We start from the raw sequence: 20693 nt of genomic DNA, 5'->3' as shown, positions 1-20693 counted from the left end.
TATTATATATATAATATATGTATATTATATATATGTAACATCATTCTAAGTGTATTTTAATACTAATATATGTACTTATATTAGTATTAAAATACACTATGTATGACGTTAAATATATATAATATACATATATATTATATATATAATATATATACATATATTATATATATATAAATACTTTTATTTTATTTTTAAACATGTTTAATAATTTTTTTTTATACTTCCCACCAGCAGGGGGACTGTCTGATATTTTAGACAGTCCCCCTGCTGGCAGATCCACAGCCAGCTATAAGGGGCCATGTGATCGCTCTTTGAGAGCGATCACATGGCCCCCGGGGGCCTGATTTGCCGTGGGAGGGCTGCCTGGGCTGTGAGGCAGTCCTCCCGAAGCGGAGCGCCGGGAAGGTAAGTATCCTGGGTGCTCCAGGGCTTAAAGCCGTTACGGCGTGCTATGCCGTCACAACGGCTTTAAAGCCCACTTAAACCGTGACGGCATAGCACGTCGTAACGGCGGGAAGGGGTTAAATACCCTAGCGGACCTTGCCAAATTTTTGGCATTTCTGTCATTGAAAGAGACATAATATTGGGGGCGGGGCCTGACCGCTGAACTGTGAGGAAGCATGCGTCACCGGCTCCTGCAATTCAGGGCAACCAAAGCTAATTTGGGGCACCAAAACGGCGTCACAATGATCCCTCATGGCCACCAAGCGACAGGCGATACTGGGGCGCACAAGTGGACACCACATAAGCGAAGATACCCCTCAGGCGCACCCAGAATCCAGACGAGGCCTACCAGCATGGTGGGCGCGGGGAAGACGGCCCCTTTCCTGCTGCCTGTACCAGCCAGGTGCCGGCCTCCGAGCCCTCGTTTCCCCCCCCCCCGGTCCACCCTCTCACGATCCCCACGAAAGGAGATGAGCGGTTGAAACAACCACGAGACATAGCAGATGCAGAAAAGGCGGACAAAATGGCGGACAGCAACCACGCCTCAGCCTTCCACAAGGCCAGACGAGACACGGAGCTCCGGCTCACCCGCATATTCAACTCCTTCTGGGAGCAGTTGGAGAAACTGGCGTGGCCCTCGGAGTCGGGGATCAAGTCGGACGGCAAGCATAGAGAACCAACACGTAAGACCCCAGTGGGAATCCCGGCATATACCGCCGGCTCCCTACCCAGACCCCACAGGCTCCCGAGAAAGACCGCCCTGCTAGCGGAGACCCGTAGCCTCACTAAGGGCAACCACAGCCGGACCCGGGTAAAACATACCGGGGGCGCAGCAGTAAGCTGGTGGCGCCGAAACCAGAATCCCCGCCCGGCCAAGATGCAGAGAGGTATGAAGCACCCCATTTACGCCAGCAAACAACTGACCACAAAGCAAACCATAGGGGCCGCAATAGCACGACGCCACGAACACAGACCCAGCCTGCCGACACAGAGATGGATAGAGCCCAACACCGGAGCTGCTTCCTACCTGCCACGACAGATGCTAGCCCAGGCTCAGATGCCTCACCCAAGCACTGCCGGACCGGGTGCAACACGGACCGCAACAGAGCTGCAGCAGACTGTGCAGGGGGAGCCCATACAAGGCATCGGATGAACCACTGGGACTAAAAGACTAACTATGGACTCTTCACCAGCCCTATCTTCCTGTTTATTTTTGCTTTAAAAATTTGTTTATTTAATGTTCAGGTTTGCTTCTCACAACTCCCATCACTCGCAGCCAACATGGCGGTCTGCATATTAAGCTACGATGCTAATGTAGTTAGGGAGCTTTACATTAACCTTAGCTGGAACCACTGTCTCAGCCACAACCATGCCACTAATCTCTCCAGAATAATAACCCTCTATTGAAATAGCATGGTATAAAGGCGATGCAACTAAACGTGTTAATCATCTATGTTTTCTCTTCACATTAGTTATTTTAACTAAATCTTACTTTGCTGGAATAAATGTTTAGCTAAGCTTATAGATACAAAAATTGTGCAAAATCTTGCCTATTTCTAGAGGCTTATAACAACATTAACCTAACAAGTATACTCACTGAGATTTATAAATGTTGAATACTAGACATATGGCTTGCTCTGTTAATCTGTTAATTTGCGATGTTTACTCCTTTTATTAATCTTTTAACTGCACTCTTGTAAGTGAACAAAACATTAGCCAGATCTTAGATAATCTAGTACTCACTCTACAGTTAAGCGAAGTAATTTCTCATATATATTTCACTAACGCTATGATGTATCTGCTGATTGTTAGCAACTAAAAAACTTAAAAATGTGCCTGAGTAATAAATGTCACAACATGTACTGCAAATTGAAATTACTCATACCTTGACACGCTGTTGTGGCGAATCAAGGCTGTTTGTCAATTCCTGTGCACAATAAAAATAAAGAATTTAAAAAAAAAAAGAAAGAGACATAATATTGAAGGCAATATACCTACCGGGTTTCTGAAATACGATAGCAGACTGGAACTCTCGATTCCTAGTCAACTTCAGTGATTGGCAATTAGATCCCTCAATTTTTCATCAACTTCTTTCACTTTGGAGAACTTGATTTTTTTGTGTCATGCTTCAGTCGTCAACTTAAAACATTCTGTTTGCGTCCAGGCCCAGAAGCATTGGGTATAGATGCATTCCTTCAAACATGGCCATGGGAACCAATTATGAGTTTCCCCTCTTCATCGTGATATCACCAGTTCTACTTCAATGATTCAGAGATTATCTCTGGTCTATATCTTCAGAGATAATTCCTTTGTGGCCAGCTCAACCCTGGTTCTCTCAATTCCTGACCTAATAGATTATCTGAGAATTCTGCCAACATCCCGTTTGATTGTTTTAGACCCCTATGGCACCCCTCATCCGCTTGTGCTATCCAATCAATTGACTCTGGTTGCATAGATGGTTTTGATTCTGGTTCAGAATTAGGAATGGGCCCTAGGTACCAGAGCTAATTATGGATCAGCCTGGAAACTTTGGATTCATTGGTGCATGGAACGGGATCTGGGTTCCATACATATATCTACCTCGACCATACTAAATTTTTTGGCACATGCTTTTAACTCATCTAAAGCATTTGCACTATAAATGCACACCGCTCTGCCATTTCCTCAAGTCATTCCCCTGTTGACTCTTTTAAGGTAGTTAAACATCATTTAATCTGTAAACTCATGAGGGGAATTAGATTTCAAAGACCTCCTCATACCAAATATACTGATACTTGGGACGTTAACTTGGTTCTCCAAATGTTTAAGTCTTGGCATGATAATAAATTGCTATCTTTAAAATTGCTATCTTGTACGTTAACTGCTTTACCTTATCTTGTTTCTTTCAAAAGGGTGATGTAAAAGCTTTAGACTTAACGATCATACATTCCTAATGGGGTTCAATTCTCCATCTCCAGGCGTGCGAAAACTGATCTTAAAACTGTTTTCTACCCTTCATGTCCTGATCATTACAATCTTTGTGTGGTTCGCTGATAACAAACATATGAATCACAAATTGAAATCATCTTTACAATTGTTTTATTTTTTATTATTCTTTATTTTTGTTGTACAGGTTTGCAACGCCACAACAGTGGGTGCAAGCATTTCGGAAACAATCATCATCCAAGCCAGGAAAAGAGTACAATTTTCTATGTTAGAAAAAAACAAATTAAAATAAAATAACAATGAAGGTTCTTCAATAAAGGTCTGTCTTTAATGTGTAAACATACAGCAAGATTCTCAGCCATGCAGTCAGCCTATTCCCTACATGGATGCAATACAGTCCTAGCCAATGCCAATAATCTACAGGCACAGTACAGAGTGAGTCAGATAAAGTTTCCCTGTGTGCTAAACTGCTTCCCTCTCTGGCCTGCATCCCACCTCATCCTCCCCATGCTTTACTTGCTCAGTGCCAAAGCTGGTCTGGCCACCACCTTCCTCATGGTTTAACGGTGAGGCCTCTGAAGTCTCAGGTTCGCTGGGTGATGTGCGGTGCATCAGAGAAGCGGAGGTGGTTTTGCAATTTTAGGCATTGGTAGGGATCTCTTGCCACACAACTTCCTCCACAGGGCCTCAAATAGTGCTTCCGGGCAATGTAGAATGGTGGATGGTTCTCTGATGAAGTCCGGGGCAGACTTGGCATCAGCCATATTGTATGTGCCTCATTCGGTATTACTGCAAACTTCAGCAGTTCTGCCGGAGCAGGGGAGCTGTCAGGGTGAAAACCAAATTACCCCCATCGGGGATGGGGATGAGGTAACAGGGGGTTAGCTCAATTTCCTTGGACCCCTGCCTGCATCGGCCCAGGATTTCAGCTGCCTCTGACCGCCCCTTTCTTTACCGTCCACCAATAGCAGCAAAGAATACAAACAGTAAGAAAAAACGGTAACCATAGTGATAGACCACTCCCATACCAAGTCCCAGTATAATAGTCAGCACCTCCCCACACAATTCCTCTTTCTTTTCTGCTACCAAACAGATAAGTACATGACTAATTTTCTTCCTTATTATCATTGCCTTATGGTTATGTATACGGTTTTAGTTGCATTATTGACATCATCTCAGTTGGTTTCTTGTACCATTAATTTGTCTTATTGCTTGTAGTTTCATTATTTACTTATTTGTTTTTCCATATTGTTATGTTTCTAAATCTACTTCTATCATATTGTGGATTTTATTGTGTATGTTATCCTTGAGCCCAGGGTTCAAGACCCCCTTTTGGCATTATTTCCTGAATCACCTATCACTTGAACTCCCTCCGTGTTCCCTTATATTTCTTAGGCTGTTTGTGCCTCCATTACTCTTTCTCCTGTCTCTTTGGCGCCCTTTGCGCCTGTCTTTCTTCAGTCCGTTCGGCAGTTCCTTCATGTATGTATCATGCCGTTCGGCTATTCTCACGAATACCTTACTATTCGTTAGTTTTCCTCATTCACTACCTGGTTCACCTATTGCCGAGTTCGACTTTTCATGCGAACGGCCGGCTAATTCGTTTTCCTTTCTATGGTTTTCATCTATTTTATCAACACGAATTCGCTTTTTTCTGCCGAACGTTCGGCTCTTTATTCAAGGATTTGTTAGAATTTTGCAGCGAATCTCGCGAGATTGCCGGCGGCCATTTTCTAACATCCTGTCTCACAATCTCTTTGCTATTCCTCGTGTCCTTTTCATGTCTGCCGGTCTGGACCCTGGTGAGCTCCCTAACTGTACCCTACTAAAAGGTATAGCTAGCCTGGGGTGATTAACTCCTGCTAGTTGATGCTATCTCTGTCAGTTTAAACTTAACATTCTTTTCAGCAGCATATATTAATATTTTATATCACTTATTTATATTTGTGTCATTGGGATAATTCTCACAGCTATTTTATTATGCCCAAGTCTAAAGGGTCTACCACCCCACTTTCCCCTGGGGAAAATGGATGTACCCCATGTGCTGGATAACCCCAACTCTGCCAACTCTGGCCCCCCTTCCTCTGCAGGTGACCCTATGTCAGTACCTGATGATGCCCAAGCCCTGGCACTGCAACGCTGCGTTACGGACGCCATTATGGCCGCCATGGGATCTATGTTCTCGGCCCTTTCCCAGACTATTTATCAGGCCTTACTGGCACGCCCTGTGCCCGCAGAGGGATCGGCCACGCCGACGCGCTTAGCACGTTCTGCTTTAAACCCTACAGGGGACATTCCTAGAAAGGCCAAATCCAGACACTTAAGCCCCCCTGCCTCCAGAACCAATACGACTGGTGTGAATATATCCACCCATGACAGCGTGCCTATGTCACACAAGAGAGCCTTTCCGCGCCAGGCAGAACGGGCGCGGCACTGGAAATGTGCCAGAGCACATGCAGAGAGCGACTCCGACTCAGAAATCGGGTCTTGTGAGGAGGCTGAACCTGAGTCCGTCGATGACTCCAATGATGAGACTGGCGGGCAGGACACTGACCCTTTTGCCCCTGCCCTATCAGGGTTGGTAATGAGTGGCTCTCGCAGTGACTCCTCCACTGCCGCGGGTTCCACCCTCATGGATCCGTCTGGGGAACCTATGTTTGACCCGGATGCTCTCCATCACCCGAGGTCGGCAGAATGGCTCCCAGCCGCCCATGTAGCAAAGTACCTTGAGAACTGGGTACGGCGCCCCCTTAGCAAGGCGGCGCGCAACAAACTCAGGGCAGAATGTCCTAGACCCCTGATTCCCAGTAAAGTCTGTGAGACCCCCATTGTTGACCACAAAATGACACAGTTTCTTTCCAAGATGGGTTGGAACCCCCGAAAGGGATTGGATTCCGCGCTAAAGTCCTGCCAGGACAAACACATGGCCATTTTTGGTCCTTTGGCTAAATTATTTGACCTGGCTGAACTAGCCAGAGCTGAAAACAGGCAGGTTGACCCGGAAGAACTCCGTGGCTGGGTGCAGAGGGCGATCTGCATAGCAGGCAGTGTGAACGCCTCCCTGTCTATAGAGCGGCGTAAAGCCATCCTCTTTAAAATTAAGCCCAAATTGGCTAGCCTCGCTCTCACTGAGGCGGGCAAAGATGCCCAGGGCATTTGGAGAATTTGGAGAATCATTTATTAAGGATCTGGGGCGCTTTGTGGGTGCTTTCACAGCCCTGGACAAGACCCAATCCTCCATGAAGAGGGTATTTCAGGGACGGGTCTCTACAAGGGCCGGCAGATTCAGGGGCCGTCTGTCCGGCCGGTCAAACTACCATCCAGAGACCACCTTACCAGGAGACCATACACCAGTCCCCTTTCTTCCCCTCTCGTGGAAGACCATGGCGCTCCAGAGGCTTCAGAGGGAACCCCGGTTCCAGACACCCTTACGGTAAGCTTACACCTACCTCATGCTTTTTCCAATATCTGTGTAGGGGGCAGACTCTGTCATTTTTTCCATGCCTGGTTAGACTTCACCTCAGATGCCTGGGTTCTGTCCACAGTGAGGGGGTTTCACATAGAATTGATTCCTCCCCCTCACCCTATTGTACTTTCAAGGGCAGACCGCGCCTTAATAGATGAGGAGCTATCGGCCCGCCTCTCGAAGGGAGCGATAGAAATCCTGCCTATCCACACAGGTGTTCCACAGGTGTTCTCAGCAACATCTTCCTTGTGGAAAAGATCGGCGTCCAGATGCGCCCAGTTATCAACCTTCGGGCCCTGAACACCCTAGTGCGCTACCGCCACTTCAAGATGGAGGGCATTCATCTTTACTCCTACGAGGAGACTGGATGGCGAAATTAGACCTCAAAGATGCTTACTTAACGGTCCCAGTGACCGAGACTTCCAGGGACTTACTACGCTTCCTCTGGCAAGGCGACACTTGGCAATTCACATGCCTCCCCTTCGGGCTCTTGTCAGCTCCGTGGTGCTTCACCAAATTGATGCACCCTGCCATGGCTTGGCTGCGCAGCCGAGGAGTACGACTGCTAGTCTATTTGGACGACATCCTCCTCATGGCACAGGACCGTGGGGTCCTCATGAAACACCTACAGTGGACGATGGATCTACTCTCTCGCCAGGGTTTCCTCCTCAATTGTGAAAAATCCTGCCTATCCCCTTCCCGACACATGGAGTTCCTCGGTTCACAACTGGAATTCACGGTGGATTCGGATGCAAGTCTCCACGGTTGGGGTGCCCACTGCAACGGTGTGACTCCCGCGGGACGCTGGTCAGAGGCCAAATCCCGGCTCCACATCAATGCCCTGGAACTCCTGGCCGGCTCCTTCGCAATCCGGAGCTTCGCGAACGGGACCACCAGTGCGTGCATCAGACTGCGCATGGACAACATCTCAGCAGTTCGCTATGTCAATCACATGGGCGGCACGCACTCAGCTATGCTGGCCTGCTTGGCGAAGGACTTCTGGGCCTATTGTTTGGACAGTGATCTGATGGTCCAGGAAATTGGATGTAGGGGCGTTCTCCGCTATCTCGTCCTTCTGGGGACCTTTTGCCATCGACCTCTTTGCTTCCAGGCTCAACACCCAGCTGCCCCGGCTCTACAGCTGGCGCCCAGACCAGGCCGCGGAAGCAGTGGATGCCTTCCTGCAAGACTGGTCCGGCTCACCCCTTTACGCCTTCCCTCCATTTGCCATGATCCCTCGGGTTCTACTCCAAGTACGATGCCAGATGGCCGACTTGGTCTTGCTGAGCCCATTCTGGGGTACCCGGTCATGGTTCCCACAACTCCTGGAACTGGCGATAGACACACCCTGACTTCTGCCATCCTACCAGGACCTTCTGCTGGACCCATTGGGCCAACAACACCCCCTCCTACTGGACGGATCGTTGCGGCTACTCGCTTGGAGGATTTCAGGGGCCCCTGGGAAATCCAAGGTGTTTCGGACGCAACTCGATGCCTCCTGGCAGATGCATGGGCTCCCGGCACTAGACGATCATATGGGACCGCTTGGAGAGCTTGGACTGGCTGGTGCCTTGCTCGGGACTTGGATCCTGTTTCGGCTCCTGTGATGGCGATACTCCAGTTCCTCACTTCATTATTCGAAGCAGGTCGGCATATCACACGATTAATCTGTATAGATCAGCCATCTCTTCTGCTCACCAAGGTTTTGACGGCTGTCCTGCAGGCCAACACCCCTTGGTGTGCCGCTTACTTAGGGGTTCATGCCTGTCGCGTCCCCCAGGCCCCGATACACGGCTACATGGGACGTCTCCTGTGTCCTGTCACTGTTTACTTTCTGGCCTCCTAATTCAGACCTCACCCTGCGACAGCTGTCGGCCAAATTGGTTTCCCTGTTCTGCCTCATTTCGTGCAAACGGGTCTCGGATCTATGGGCCCTGGACTACGATGCTAGGTCTTTCACCCCGGACGGAGTGACGTTTAACATCTCCAGACGGACTAAGACAGCCATACGTTCAGTCTCGTATCCAAACTTTCCATCTACCCCAATATTATGCCCAGTGACTTGTTTGAGAGAATATGAACTTCGGAAGAAGGCCCATCGGTCGGCATTGTCCCCTCAGCTCTTTCTCTCGATACGTCAACCCTTCGCCCCGGTATCAAGCACTACCTTGGCTCGTTGGGTGAAATGGGTGATGTTCCTGGCTGGTGTGGATATATCCATCTTTAGCGCTCACTCCATGAGAGGGGCATCTGCCACATCTATGGCATCTTCGGGGGCGCGCCTGGAAGACCTGATGAGGATGGCGGACTGGTCCAGAGAATCCACCTTCAGGGAATTTTACTTTCGGCCTCCGCCACATGTTTTCTCTTCAGTTATTGCTCAGCTTTAAACTTGCAATATGAGCCTCCGTGTCTTGACATAAAATTACATGATTTTGCTATTTCATGACGAAAAGTCATGATTTTATGAAAGACACGGAAGCGAGTATTGTCCCACCCTATAAATTATTTTTACTATCTTCGTATTTCCCCCCCTGTTGTTTTCATATCCCAGGTCGGTAAGTATTGCATTGTGCTCCACATTATATGACCTGCTATGTGCATCTGAACTTTTTACGTTATGTATGCCTGGGGTTTCTTAGTCCGGCATTAAGGACACTATGTTGTTTTTTGATTTCCAATATATTGTGTCTTGGCATGCGCAATTGGTTTAAGTACCGATTTAACATTTGGGCTCCTGTTCTTATGTTTTCACAGGTTGATCCTGCGCTGTTGGTGCTGTATAGAGATCCTCACTTCTTCCCAAGACTTCACCACGTTAGCTGGAGATCTATGGATGGTGCTGTGATGGACTCCCTATCGTTGACACTTCGTCACTTGTTGTTGGTTTAGTTCCAGTTCCCAGATGGTTCCTGACAGTATCCGGCTGGACTTCGGGACGTTTTGCCCTTCTATGTTCTGGACTGTTCCTCGGTTCCTGTTGGCTGGTTCGGTGTTGCATCTCCAAAGAAAGAGGAATTGTGTGGGGAGGTGCTGACTATTATACTGGGACTTGGTATGGAAGTGGTCTATCACTATGGTTACCGTTTTTTCTTACTGTTTGTGTTCTTTGCTGCTATTGGTGGACAGTAAAGAAAGGGTTAAGCAATACTCGCCTTTCATAAAATCATGACTTTTCGTCATAAAATAGCAAAATCATGTGATTATCATGTATATATAGATTAAGCTAAATGTTGTGCTTACTCCACTAGGGGACCTTTGTCCACCAAGACATATTATGCAAGGGGTTTATTACTAGATATTCTAAAAACTACATCATCAGAATCTACCTTTATATAATTTTATTTTAGACTTCATTCTTATTTTTCTCTGGTTGTTTTGTAAATATATTCATAATATGAGCCTCCTGTCTGCGATAAAATTCAAGATTTTCCTTGCTCAGGGGGGCAACAAAAAAAGAGTTTTATTAAACACAGGAGGTGAGTGTTATCCCACCTATTAACCCACCTTATTGATTCTTTCTTCAAATTTTAAAAGAACAAAATGACACCCTCATTGGTCTTTTTGTTTTTCAGTCAGAGTCCAAGTTTCTTCATCCCTGTTCTCCACCGTTATTGGATTAATTTTAAAATCATCCTTCCACGTTACGTTACATCTATCATCGTCGCAGCACGAAAGAGGAGTAACTGCTACAGACTACCTGTTACATAGTCTATTCTTGATGATGATTGGTCAAGTGGTTTACCTATTCATGCTTAATTGTGATTTTTCTTTTACCCCTTTAGTTTTACCTGTCTGTTATTAATAATTTATAAAAGTATAAGGATAATACTCACCTCCTGTCTTTAATAAAACTCAGATTTTCTGTCGCCCCCTTGGCTAGGAAAATCTTAAATTTTATTGGAAGTTTTGATTTGATATTTAGTGGGTTAGTAAGTGAGTGTGCTGGATCTTGCATGTGATGTTAATTGGCAGCAGCAGCCATGTGTAGGGTGAGTACAGCCCTCTTGGTTTCACATGTACCTATATTTGGGAGTCCAGGGCAACTCCCTTAGTTATGCAGCCCCCCGTATCACAGGTGCCTCATTCCTGGGACCTTATTTAACCTTGCACTGCAGAGAACATGGGAAGGATTTCCCAAGCAAGTGGGTTAATCTTATGAGCAGGCATTAGGTTGCTAGAATAGGACCTGACAAAAATGGGGTTCACTGACGTTGTGGCAGGCTTATGCAATGTATGATCATATACTGTAACTAATATTGTGACTTTAAAAACCGATTACATTTTGGGAGCTGTGAGGTTGGTATTTAGTGGGTGAGAGCACTGGGTCTTGCATGTTTATAAATACCTATATCTTAGTACAAAAAGATATGAAAACTGTAATAAATCAACATGTTAAAATATTAAAATTATTGATAATAAGAAAACTTGCATGAAACAGCAAAACTATCAGGGCTATTTAAAAACATAGCGTGAATTGAACATGAAATTCATATTTTGTGCCCAAAAAGGGAATAAAGTCATTTATGTTTCCAGTCTGACTATTTGGACCCAGTGGCGTACACACAACCCATGGGGCCCCGGTGCGAAAACTGATCTGTGGGCCCCCCCCTTACTCTGCGAGGGCTGGGGCCGCAACACATGGCGGGCGGGCACCTGGTCGCAGGGCTGCGACCCGTGCGACCGCGGTATGTACGCCAGTGCATGCATAAACACATACACTTAAAGGACCACTACAGACACCCAGATCAAATCAGCTCAATGAAGTGGTCTGGGTGCCAGGTCTCTCTAGTTTTAATCCTGCAGCTGAAAACAGCAGTTTCAGAGAAACTGCTATGTTTCACTGAGGGTTAATCCATCTCTAGTGGCTGTCTCATTGACAGCCGCTAGAGGATTTTCTGCAATTCTCACTGTGAAAATCACAGTGAGAAGACGCTGAACGTCCATAGGAAAGCATTGAGTAATGCTTTCCTATATGGGCGGTTTGAATGCGCGCGTGGCTCTTGCCACGCATGTGCATTCGGAGCTGAGAGGCGGATCGGGACGGAGAGATCCCCAGCGCCAAGGGAGCCCGGCGCTGGAGAAAGGTAAGTGCTTTAGACACACACACACACACTCTCATGAACAGACGCACACATTTACTGACAGACACACACTCAGTGACAGACGCACACAAACATACTCAGTAACAGACACACACACTAACACTAACACACTCTAAAACTAACACACTCACTAACACAATCACTCACACTAACACACTCACTAACACACACTCACTCACTAACACACACTCACTCTCACTCACTAACACACTCACTCACTCACACACAAACTAACACACAGTAACACTAACACACTCACTAACACACACTAACACACTCACTAACACTAACACACTCACTAACACACTCACTAACACAATCACTAACACAATCACTAACACAATCACTCACACTAACACACTCACACTAACACACTCACACTAACACACTCACACTAACACTAACACACTACCACTAACACACTCACTAACACACTCTCTCACTAACACACACACACACTAACACAAACTAACACTAACACACTCACTAACACACTCACTAACACTAACACACTCACTAACACTAACACACTCACATTAACACACTCACATTAACACACTCACTAACACTCTCACTAACACACTCACTAACACACTCACTAACACACTCACACTAACACACTCACTAACACTAACACACACACTCACTAACACACTCACTAACACTAACACACTCACTCACTAACACACTCACTAACACTAACACACTCACTAACACTAACACACTCACTAACACTAACACACACACTCACTAACACACTCACTAACACTAACACACTCACTCACTAACACACTCACTAACACTAACACACTCACTAACACTAACACACACACTCACTAACACACTCACTAACACTAACACACTCACTAACACTAACACACACACTCACTAACACACTCACTAACACTAACACACTCACTAACACTAACACACTCACTAACACACACTCACACACACTCACTAAACACACACGTTTTTTCTGGGTTTTTTTTTTTAATTTAATCCCCCCAGCCTCCTTACCTGTGTGAGAGCTGGGGGGATTCCCTGGGGTCCAGTGGTGTTGCTGGTCACCCGGCTGGCGGGCGCGCGAGGGAGCACTGTCCCCTGGGTGCTCCCTCTTCAGCTCCCTCGCGCGCCGCGTACTGATGCCGGAGCCGGAAGATGACGTCATCTTCCGGCTCCGGTATCAGTGCGGTGCGCGAGGGAGCTGAAGAGGGAGCACCCAGGGGACAGTGCTCCCTCGCGCGCCCGCCAGCCGGGTGACAGCAGGGCCAGCCTCGGGGGGCCCGGAGGTGGCCGGCTCCTGGGCCCCCCAGCAGAAGAGGCTGGCCCTGTGGGTACATACCGGGTCGCAGGGGCGGCCGGGCCCCCTGGTGGGCCGGGCCCGGTCGCAGCCGCGACCCCTGCGACCCCGGTATGTACGCCACTGTTTGGACCTAAACTTTGAATTTTGATTTGAATTTCCCATTTACACTTGAATTTAGTTAATAACCCTATGTGTAGGTTGTGGATACATTTTGATGACTTTCATAATAAATATTGCACTGCTAAAATCTTATTGTATACACAAATAATGTAATAATATAAATATAATCATTGTTTAAGTAACATCCCTGCTACCTAAATTCGTATACTTTTAAATATGTAGCATTTATATCACGGTTACAGCGAGAAACTCAACTTACATTGTCGGTGAACTATATGGAATATCCCATATAACCAACTCCTTTCTCTGCTTCAGCTGCTCTCACCAACCACATACTGCTCAACATTTCAGATGGACAAAGAGGGACACTTTAATTTTAGGGGTGTGAGTGGGGGTGTGGCCTGAGAAATTATAGATGACTTACTAATAACAGGTTATGTAACTACAATGTAATTTAGAACAATAACAATTTACTGTTGTGCTCAAAAGTTTACCCTGGCATATATTGTGAAACTATGGGATTGGCTTTGAATATATGACATAACATACAAATATATTTTTTTATTGAAGGATAGTGATCATACGAAGCCATTTATTATTACATAGTTGTTTGGCTCCTTTTTTTTTTTTTTCGCAGTGCATAGGATAAGTACAATCAGGCTCGAGGTACCCCAACGGCAATCCTCTTTGTTCAAGCTTTACATTTGGGGTGTGAGATTGGACATGCACATTTTAAAAAAAAAAAATTTTTTTCATTCTTTATTTTTGTAGTGCATAAAGATATAACAACGCGTATGTGGTGCCCCAACGGCAATCCACGTACGTTGAAACGACAGTTATAACAATGGGGTACATGGTAATACTTGCACAATTTATAGTGATGAGTGAGGTCGGTTCTATTGCGAGTAGCTAGTATGTAGAGTGAATACGTGAAGCAAGCGATAATTAAGTTAAAGTCATGCATATAGGTTGAACAATCAGTAGCTCCCTGAGGCGGGTACAAAATTACACCCGGCAGGTATTGAGTAATATAGGAGTAAACTGGGTTAGCTTTTCGTGCTTGTAATATGCACAAGGCGTTATGTAAGACTCTTGCATGCCTGGTTTTCTGTGACTATAGTGTCACTTGCATAGGACCTGTTGGGCTAGTGATAAGAATGTTATGCTGTACCTACATAGGCTGTAGGGCTCTGAAGGGCTAAAAACATTGCTAAGTCATGTTTATAATTACGGTAGCTGTAAATTACAATGGAACAATTCTAATATCGATTGTAGCATGTGATAAAACTTATACAATTTAAGCAGACGTTGAGGTCTCTGTGCATTGTGCAGGTTAAAGTAAGGCCGAGCTAGTAAGTTGTGTTAGGCATTGTTTACCAGTCTGGGGCTGGGCTATATGGTTCAGTAGTGAGTATCTGTCCGTCTAGTTCTGGCCAGACGGGTTTAGGGCCTCATCTTGTTGTATGCTGCATCTGAGTTACCTCGAGGTGCGGGAGGGAGCTATGTTGCCAGGGGACTGACAGTGGGGTCCGGGTCGGGTTCCGGTTCCGTTTATTTTGGTGGGGGGCCGTGGTGGCGGTATTGTAGTCTGGGTGTGAGCCCTCAGTCATCCCATTGATCCCCCACATGGTTTTATAGAGGAGCATTAAACTTGGAAGAAGAAAAAAAAAAAAAGGAAATTGTAATTCAACTGTACAATAGAAGATATTGTCCCGGTAAGGGGCCTGTCAGGTTCAAGTTGTGGCCGCTGCATAGGTCTAACCAGATCCCAAGTTATCCGTTTGCTTTGATGTTATTTTATGGTGGGATATTGGGAATACCCACAGAGTGTTCACAGCAGCTAAAATTACTGAAACCAAAAAATCCCTTACTAAGCGCCATACATTTCCACACCTTTTTGTTGTTTATATTTTTATTTGTACCTATTCCCTATTTGGTGTGAGGGCAGCTGAAAATATGTCTATCTTTGAAAAAAGAAAGAACTATTGCACTAATATCGATGCCATGTTTGACACTTCTTCCATGAACCTACATCCAGATAATAGACCCAATAATTATGATCTACAAGAATGTCAAATTAGATTGACGAGATCAATGAGCAAAGAGGTCCGTATAATATGGGAGGTAGCGACACTTGAAAAATATATAAGGGAGAAAATTACCCCAAGAGGTTTAAGATATAATAAATATCCCACTTTTGATAAAGGGGAAGAGGACTTCATGGAAGAGTGCATGAGATGTTGGAATCCTTCTCATTTATAACCATGGAAAAAATAATTAAAAGAAGGAAAATTACATTACAATCACTAGACAAGGACATTAATGATATCCAAAATGAATTATTGAACCATACATCCGCAGAGGAGTATGAGACAATAACCAAAAACATACAAAAACAAATAGAGAAAGTTGAAACTGAAACTATAGAGATAAAAAGAAAGAAATATAAAAGAGACAGATACGACTATGACAATCACCAAGTGAGAAGATACAACACCAAATACAATCGTTCAGATACACAATATCCAGCATATTTTAGACAGAACCAAACTGTTAGGAACACGCAACCAAAAAGTTCTGCAGATATAGTCAGAAAGGACAACCCCCCCAAAAAAAGACAGAACACCATCCAACAAAAGGCAAATACCCCAAAGAGAAAGATATCTCTCTAAGAGTAGAATGTCACCTGCTAGGTTTTCAAGAAATGAATATAGACCTGTCAGACAAACTCAAATAAATAGAGAGGAGGAGAATAAGAGGGGAGGAAAAAGAAGTGAAAGGTCACCCATAATTACTAGAAACAGAAAAGAACCCCACAACAACTACACCTCAACACACAACAGGTTTAACATTTTGACAGACACCCAAAGATGAGATGATGATTTTTTTCAGGAGGGCCGATAGAAAGGCAAATACAAAACCAATCAATGCACCCACGATACTACTCCACCACAAAGGTCCCCATACAAACGTCAACGGAACTTAAGAGGAGGGGAAGTAGAGGAGGAAAGAAATTGAATCGAATGAAAAATATATCTCAGACAAAATCAATGATCTTTAACCTGACTAAAAATAACCTTACAGCAGCCCAACAGAAGGTACTAAATAAAGGATTGAAATTTGTTCCAACGAAACCACTAGATAAATTTGAGCTATTCATAGACCTAAACAAATTTAAAAGGCATCTATGTTTAAAAAAATGTTTTATGCGAGTAGACAGACATCTAGAGCAAGAGATCACTCCAAAATATATCCACGCTAATCTTAAAGAGAAATCAACATTCTTCCCACAGATATTTTATATCTAAAGAAATAACTACATTTGAACAATCTGTCATGAAAGACGTAAATAACATTAATGCAAATATGCATATAAGTTTCAGCGCTTAGTGAATAATCCCCTTAAAATTAAAAAAAGGTGCATTTATATGACAAAATAGAAAAGTCATATAACAAAGTATCCCAAAAATATGGAAAAAGTAATATGTATACAGTTCTGTAACAAAGTCCTGAAAAAAGGAAGTCCAGATAACGTAGTGAATGTAGGAGCTCAGAGAAATGCAGAAATACCTTTAAAAAAGAAACAAAGAGAGATACATAGCGTAATTCTGTATCACAATTTATTATCTAAAAGACAGGAATAAGTAAAGTCCCCCCCCCCCCCCCCAACTTAAAACTCTTACACTGTAATAAATCTTTTACTCATCGTATACATTGTTGCAGAACAGAGTCTGTAGCAGCCACTTATGGGTCCTCCAGTGACAGCTCCTCTCCTGTGCACTCGGGAAGGCTGTCTGTTGATCTTTGTGTGGAGAAAGCTGGCTGCAAAGCTGCAGAGCTGCAAGTCCGACTTCTGCTGAGCACTCTTACTTAAAACAGATGTTGGTAGAAAAAAGAATAGCACCCTATCAACGCGTTTCGCCCTTCTGCCGAGGGCTTTTTCAAGATAGGTGCTTAAAATCCTGTTCGGCAGTTTTATAGCTTGCGGGGCAAAAATAATTCAAATTTCTTAAAGGTACATACCCTTTTTAAAAACCATACGAATAAAAAATGTAACAAACTCATGGAAACAGGTGCAAATAGAATCATGCACCTAAACTATGTTATGGATTAGATGTAGTATAAATAATTTAGATCTCTTAAAGGTGTATACCCTATTTTTTAAAACATATAAAAAAAAATATATATATATAAAAATGTGACAAGCTCATGGAGACAGGTACAAATTAAATTATACATCTATACTGTAGTATAAGATGGATGTTGTATAGATTTAAAACATAAAACATGAAATGATTCTAATGATAGCTAGGACCATTGGCTTCATAATTAAAGGTGCAGTGTAAAGCAGTCACAAAGATTGTGATTGCTGCCGACATCCCCCCCCACGGTCACATACAGTCACTTATAGGTGTTATATCATTAATAACACATAGCAAAAATTCAAATAATATAAATTTCAAGACTGACGTGCTCCCTCCTAATAAATAGAAGTGGTAAATTAGTAGCTATACGGTATATAGATATGTTTGAGGTCTTCCCATCAGGACAGAGACCTCCTAACAGCCTATATCTCAAAGCATGATGATCTCTACATAAAAAAGGGAAAATATATCAGTAGTACAAAATCGACATAAGTCTTGAACTTGGAATCTCTGTATGGTACAAAAATATTACCAACGCTCATAGTAGTCATATTTATAAAACATAACAATTCTACACTTCCAAAATACAACTTAGATAGTGACATATATTAATCTAAAAGATGGCTAAACTATTATTTTTGTGTGTGTAATGGTCGAACGCTATTTGTCTGGGGTTCTCAATTGCTAGGGGATATAGATCCCTATTACTCTCTAAATGCTGAAGGGTTAATGCAATTCGCCAAGAATTACATCTATTATGAACTGAAGGAGGTTCTGATTTTATATTATAGTATATTGGCTAATTCTAGCTCCGCATTGAGGCCAAAAGGTATCAGAGTCTTAAGGGTATAGATCCAGAACATTTCACGGTACGTTAAGATTTTACTTAATTCTCCTCCCCTCCATGGTATTTCCACCTTTTCTATTCCACAATATGCGAGGAGGGTTGGATCACCATTGTGATGTGTTCTGAAGTGATTGGAGAGGGAGTGTTTCTTGAAACCCCTTTTGATGTTATAGGCATGTTCCCTGAGTCTAACCTTGAGTGTCCTTTTGGTTTGGCCCACGTACTGGAGGCCACAAGGGCACTCCAATCTGTATATAACTTGTTTGGTGTTACAAGTGATGCAGTTCTTAATGTTGAATACTTCTTTTGTGGCCGTAGACTGAAAGGTGGTCTGGTTTTTCCCTCTGGAGCTCAATTTGCATATATTGCAATTTCCACATCTGTAGAATCCCTTTTGCCCATTTAAAAAATGGTTTGGTCTTGTGGGTTTACTATAGCTATGTACTAGTCTATCCTGCAGTGTGGGAGCCCCCCTGAATATTACCCTCGGTAGTGTAGGTAGAAGCGTGGCTAGAGCCGGATCCTGCTGAAGTAGGTGCCAGTGTTTTAATATACTTTTTTTTCAAATAGTGAGCTTGGGCACTATAATTAAACACTACAGGGCACATGTTTTCCGTATCCTTGTCCCCTTTGGCTTTCTCCTGTTTCAATTGTATAAGGGTAGTACGTTCTATGGTTTTAACTTTCTGGAGAGCTAATTCCAATGTTTCTTCGTTGTAGTCCTTCTCCATAAACTGTTGTTTGACTTTTTGTGATTGTACTTCATATATCTCGGGATCTGTACAGTTTTTTTTGACCCTTAAAAATTGTCCAAATGGGACACTCGACAGCCACGATGGATAATATGGATAATGACAGCTTGAGGTCCAGATGTAACTGTTTACGTCCACACTCTTAAAAAAAGTTTTAGACTTTAGTGTGTTCTGCGCATCAATATAGAGAACCAGATCCAAGAAGTCTATCTCTGTGGTGCTATATTTATGTGTGAACGATAAGTTGTATGTGTTGGTATTGATGTACGTTAAAAAATCAATGAGATCCACCTCCTTCCCTTTCCACACAAAGAAACAATCGTCGATGTACCGTCTATAGAAGACCAGGTTCGCCCCCCACTGGTGTCCTTGCCAGACAAACATATTTTCCCAGTGAGCCATAAAAATGTTCGCATAGCTAGGGGCGAACCTGGTCCCCATAGCGGTACCGTTAGTTTGTAGGTATATGTCACTGCCATACCAAAATAAATTGTTGTTCAATATAAAATCAATGCATTCAACTAAAAATTCTGCTTGTTCCATTAACATCGTAGGTTCTTCATATAGCGTTTTTCTTATTGCCTCTAACCCCAATTGTGTTTAATAACTGTATATAACGATGTAACGTCGCAAGTTACCATAAAATAATCCTGATCCCATTTTAGACCTTCTATATGTCTTAGGAGGTCTCCACTATCTTTTAGATAGGATCTAGCTTTTTAACTAGTGGTTGCAATATTGCATCTATGTACTGGGATAAATTGCAGGTAAGAGATCCTATCCCAGAGATAATGGGTCTACCTGGAGGATTTGAGAGGCTTTTGTGTATCTTTGGTAACTGATAGAATACTGTTTTTTTCGGATGTGTAACCATAACAAACTCCAGTTCTTTCTTGGTTAATATATTTAAAAATTTCCCCCTCTCCAGTATATTGAACAAACGTAGTTTGGTATCCAGTGTGGGGTCTCCCTTGATTGATTTATACGTTAGGGGATCATTGAGAATTCTCCTACACTCAATGTCATAGTCTTTGGTGTTTAAGACTACTATACCCCCTCCCTTGTCTGCCGGTTTAATTGTGATTTCAGTGTTGTCGCTAAGCTCTTTAAGTGCCGTGCGTTCCCATACACTCAGATTTTGTTTGTGTTTGGCTATTCTCTTAGGTAACCTTTCTATATCTGTGGTTACTGCCAGATTGAAAGCTGACATGGGGCCGCTAATTTGATTTGTCGGACAAAAAGTAGAATTATTCCTTAAGGTTGTGTGGTGAAAAGTGCTGCCCTCTGGTTTTTGTGGAGCCACAGGGACCGGGTTGTTCAGAAAAAAATTTTTTAGTGTCAGTTTTCTTATGTATTTTTGTACATCTAAAAATGCTGTGAAGGGATCTGATCTCACTGTAGGAGCATACTTTAGTCCCTTGTTTAGCACCTTAATCTGGTTTTTGGTTAGATTGACCTCAGATAAATTGAAAATTCCTATTTGTTCTACTTTCTCATTCTTTTGTCTCCTACGGTATCTCTCCCCCCCCCCCCCCCCTGCATCCTCTAGAAGAGGTCTCTTTCTGGTGCTGGGTTCTGGGGGC

General features: G+C 43.8%; 1 protein-coding gene across 1 annotated transcript in view; it reads right to left on the bottom strand.

Moving 5' to 3' along the window:
- LOC134578591 (inactive hydroxysteroid dehydrogenase-like protein 1) overlaps positions 1–13695 on the bottom strand; it is a 54733-nt gene extending 41038 nt beyond the window's left edge. The window contains exon 1 of the mRNA XM_063437559.1: positions 13626–13695. The gene's annotated coding sequence lies outside the window, so the exon portion shown is untranslated. The remainder of the gene's footprint in view (positions 1–13625) is intronic.
- Between the last annotated feature and the right edge of the window lie 6998 nt (positions 13696–20693).

This window comes from Pelobates fuscus, chromosome 12 (assembly GCF_036172605.1).
Source record: "Pelobates fuscus isolate aPelFus1 chromosome 12, aPelFus1.pri, whole genome shotgun sequence".
Taxonomy (NCBI): domain Eukaryota; kingdom Metazoa; phylum Chordata; class Amphibia; order Anura; family Pelobatidae; genus Pelobates; species Pelobates fuscus.
This window is presented reverse-complemented; position numbering and strand designations above follow the sequence as displayed.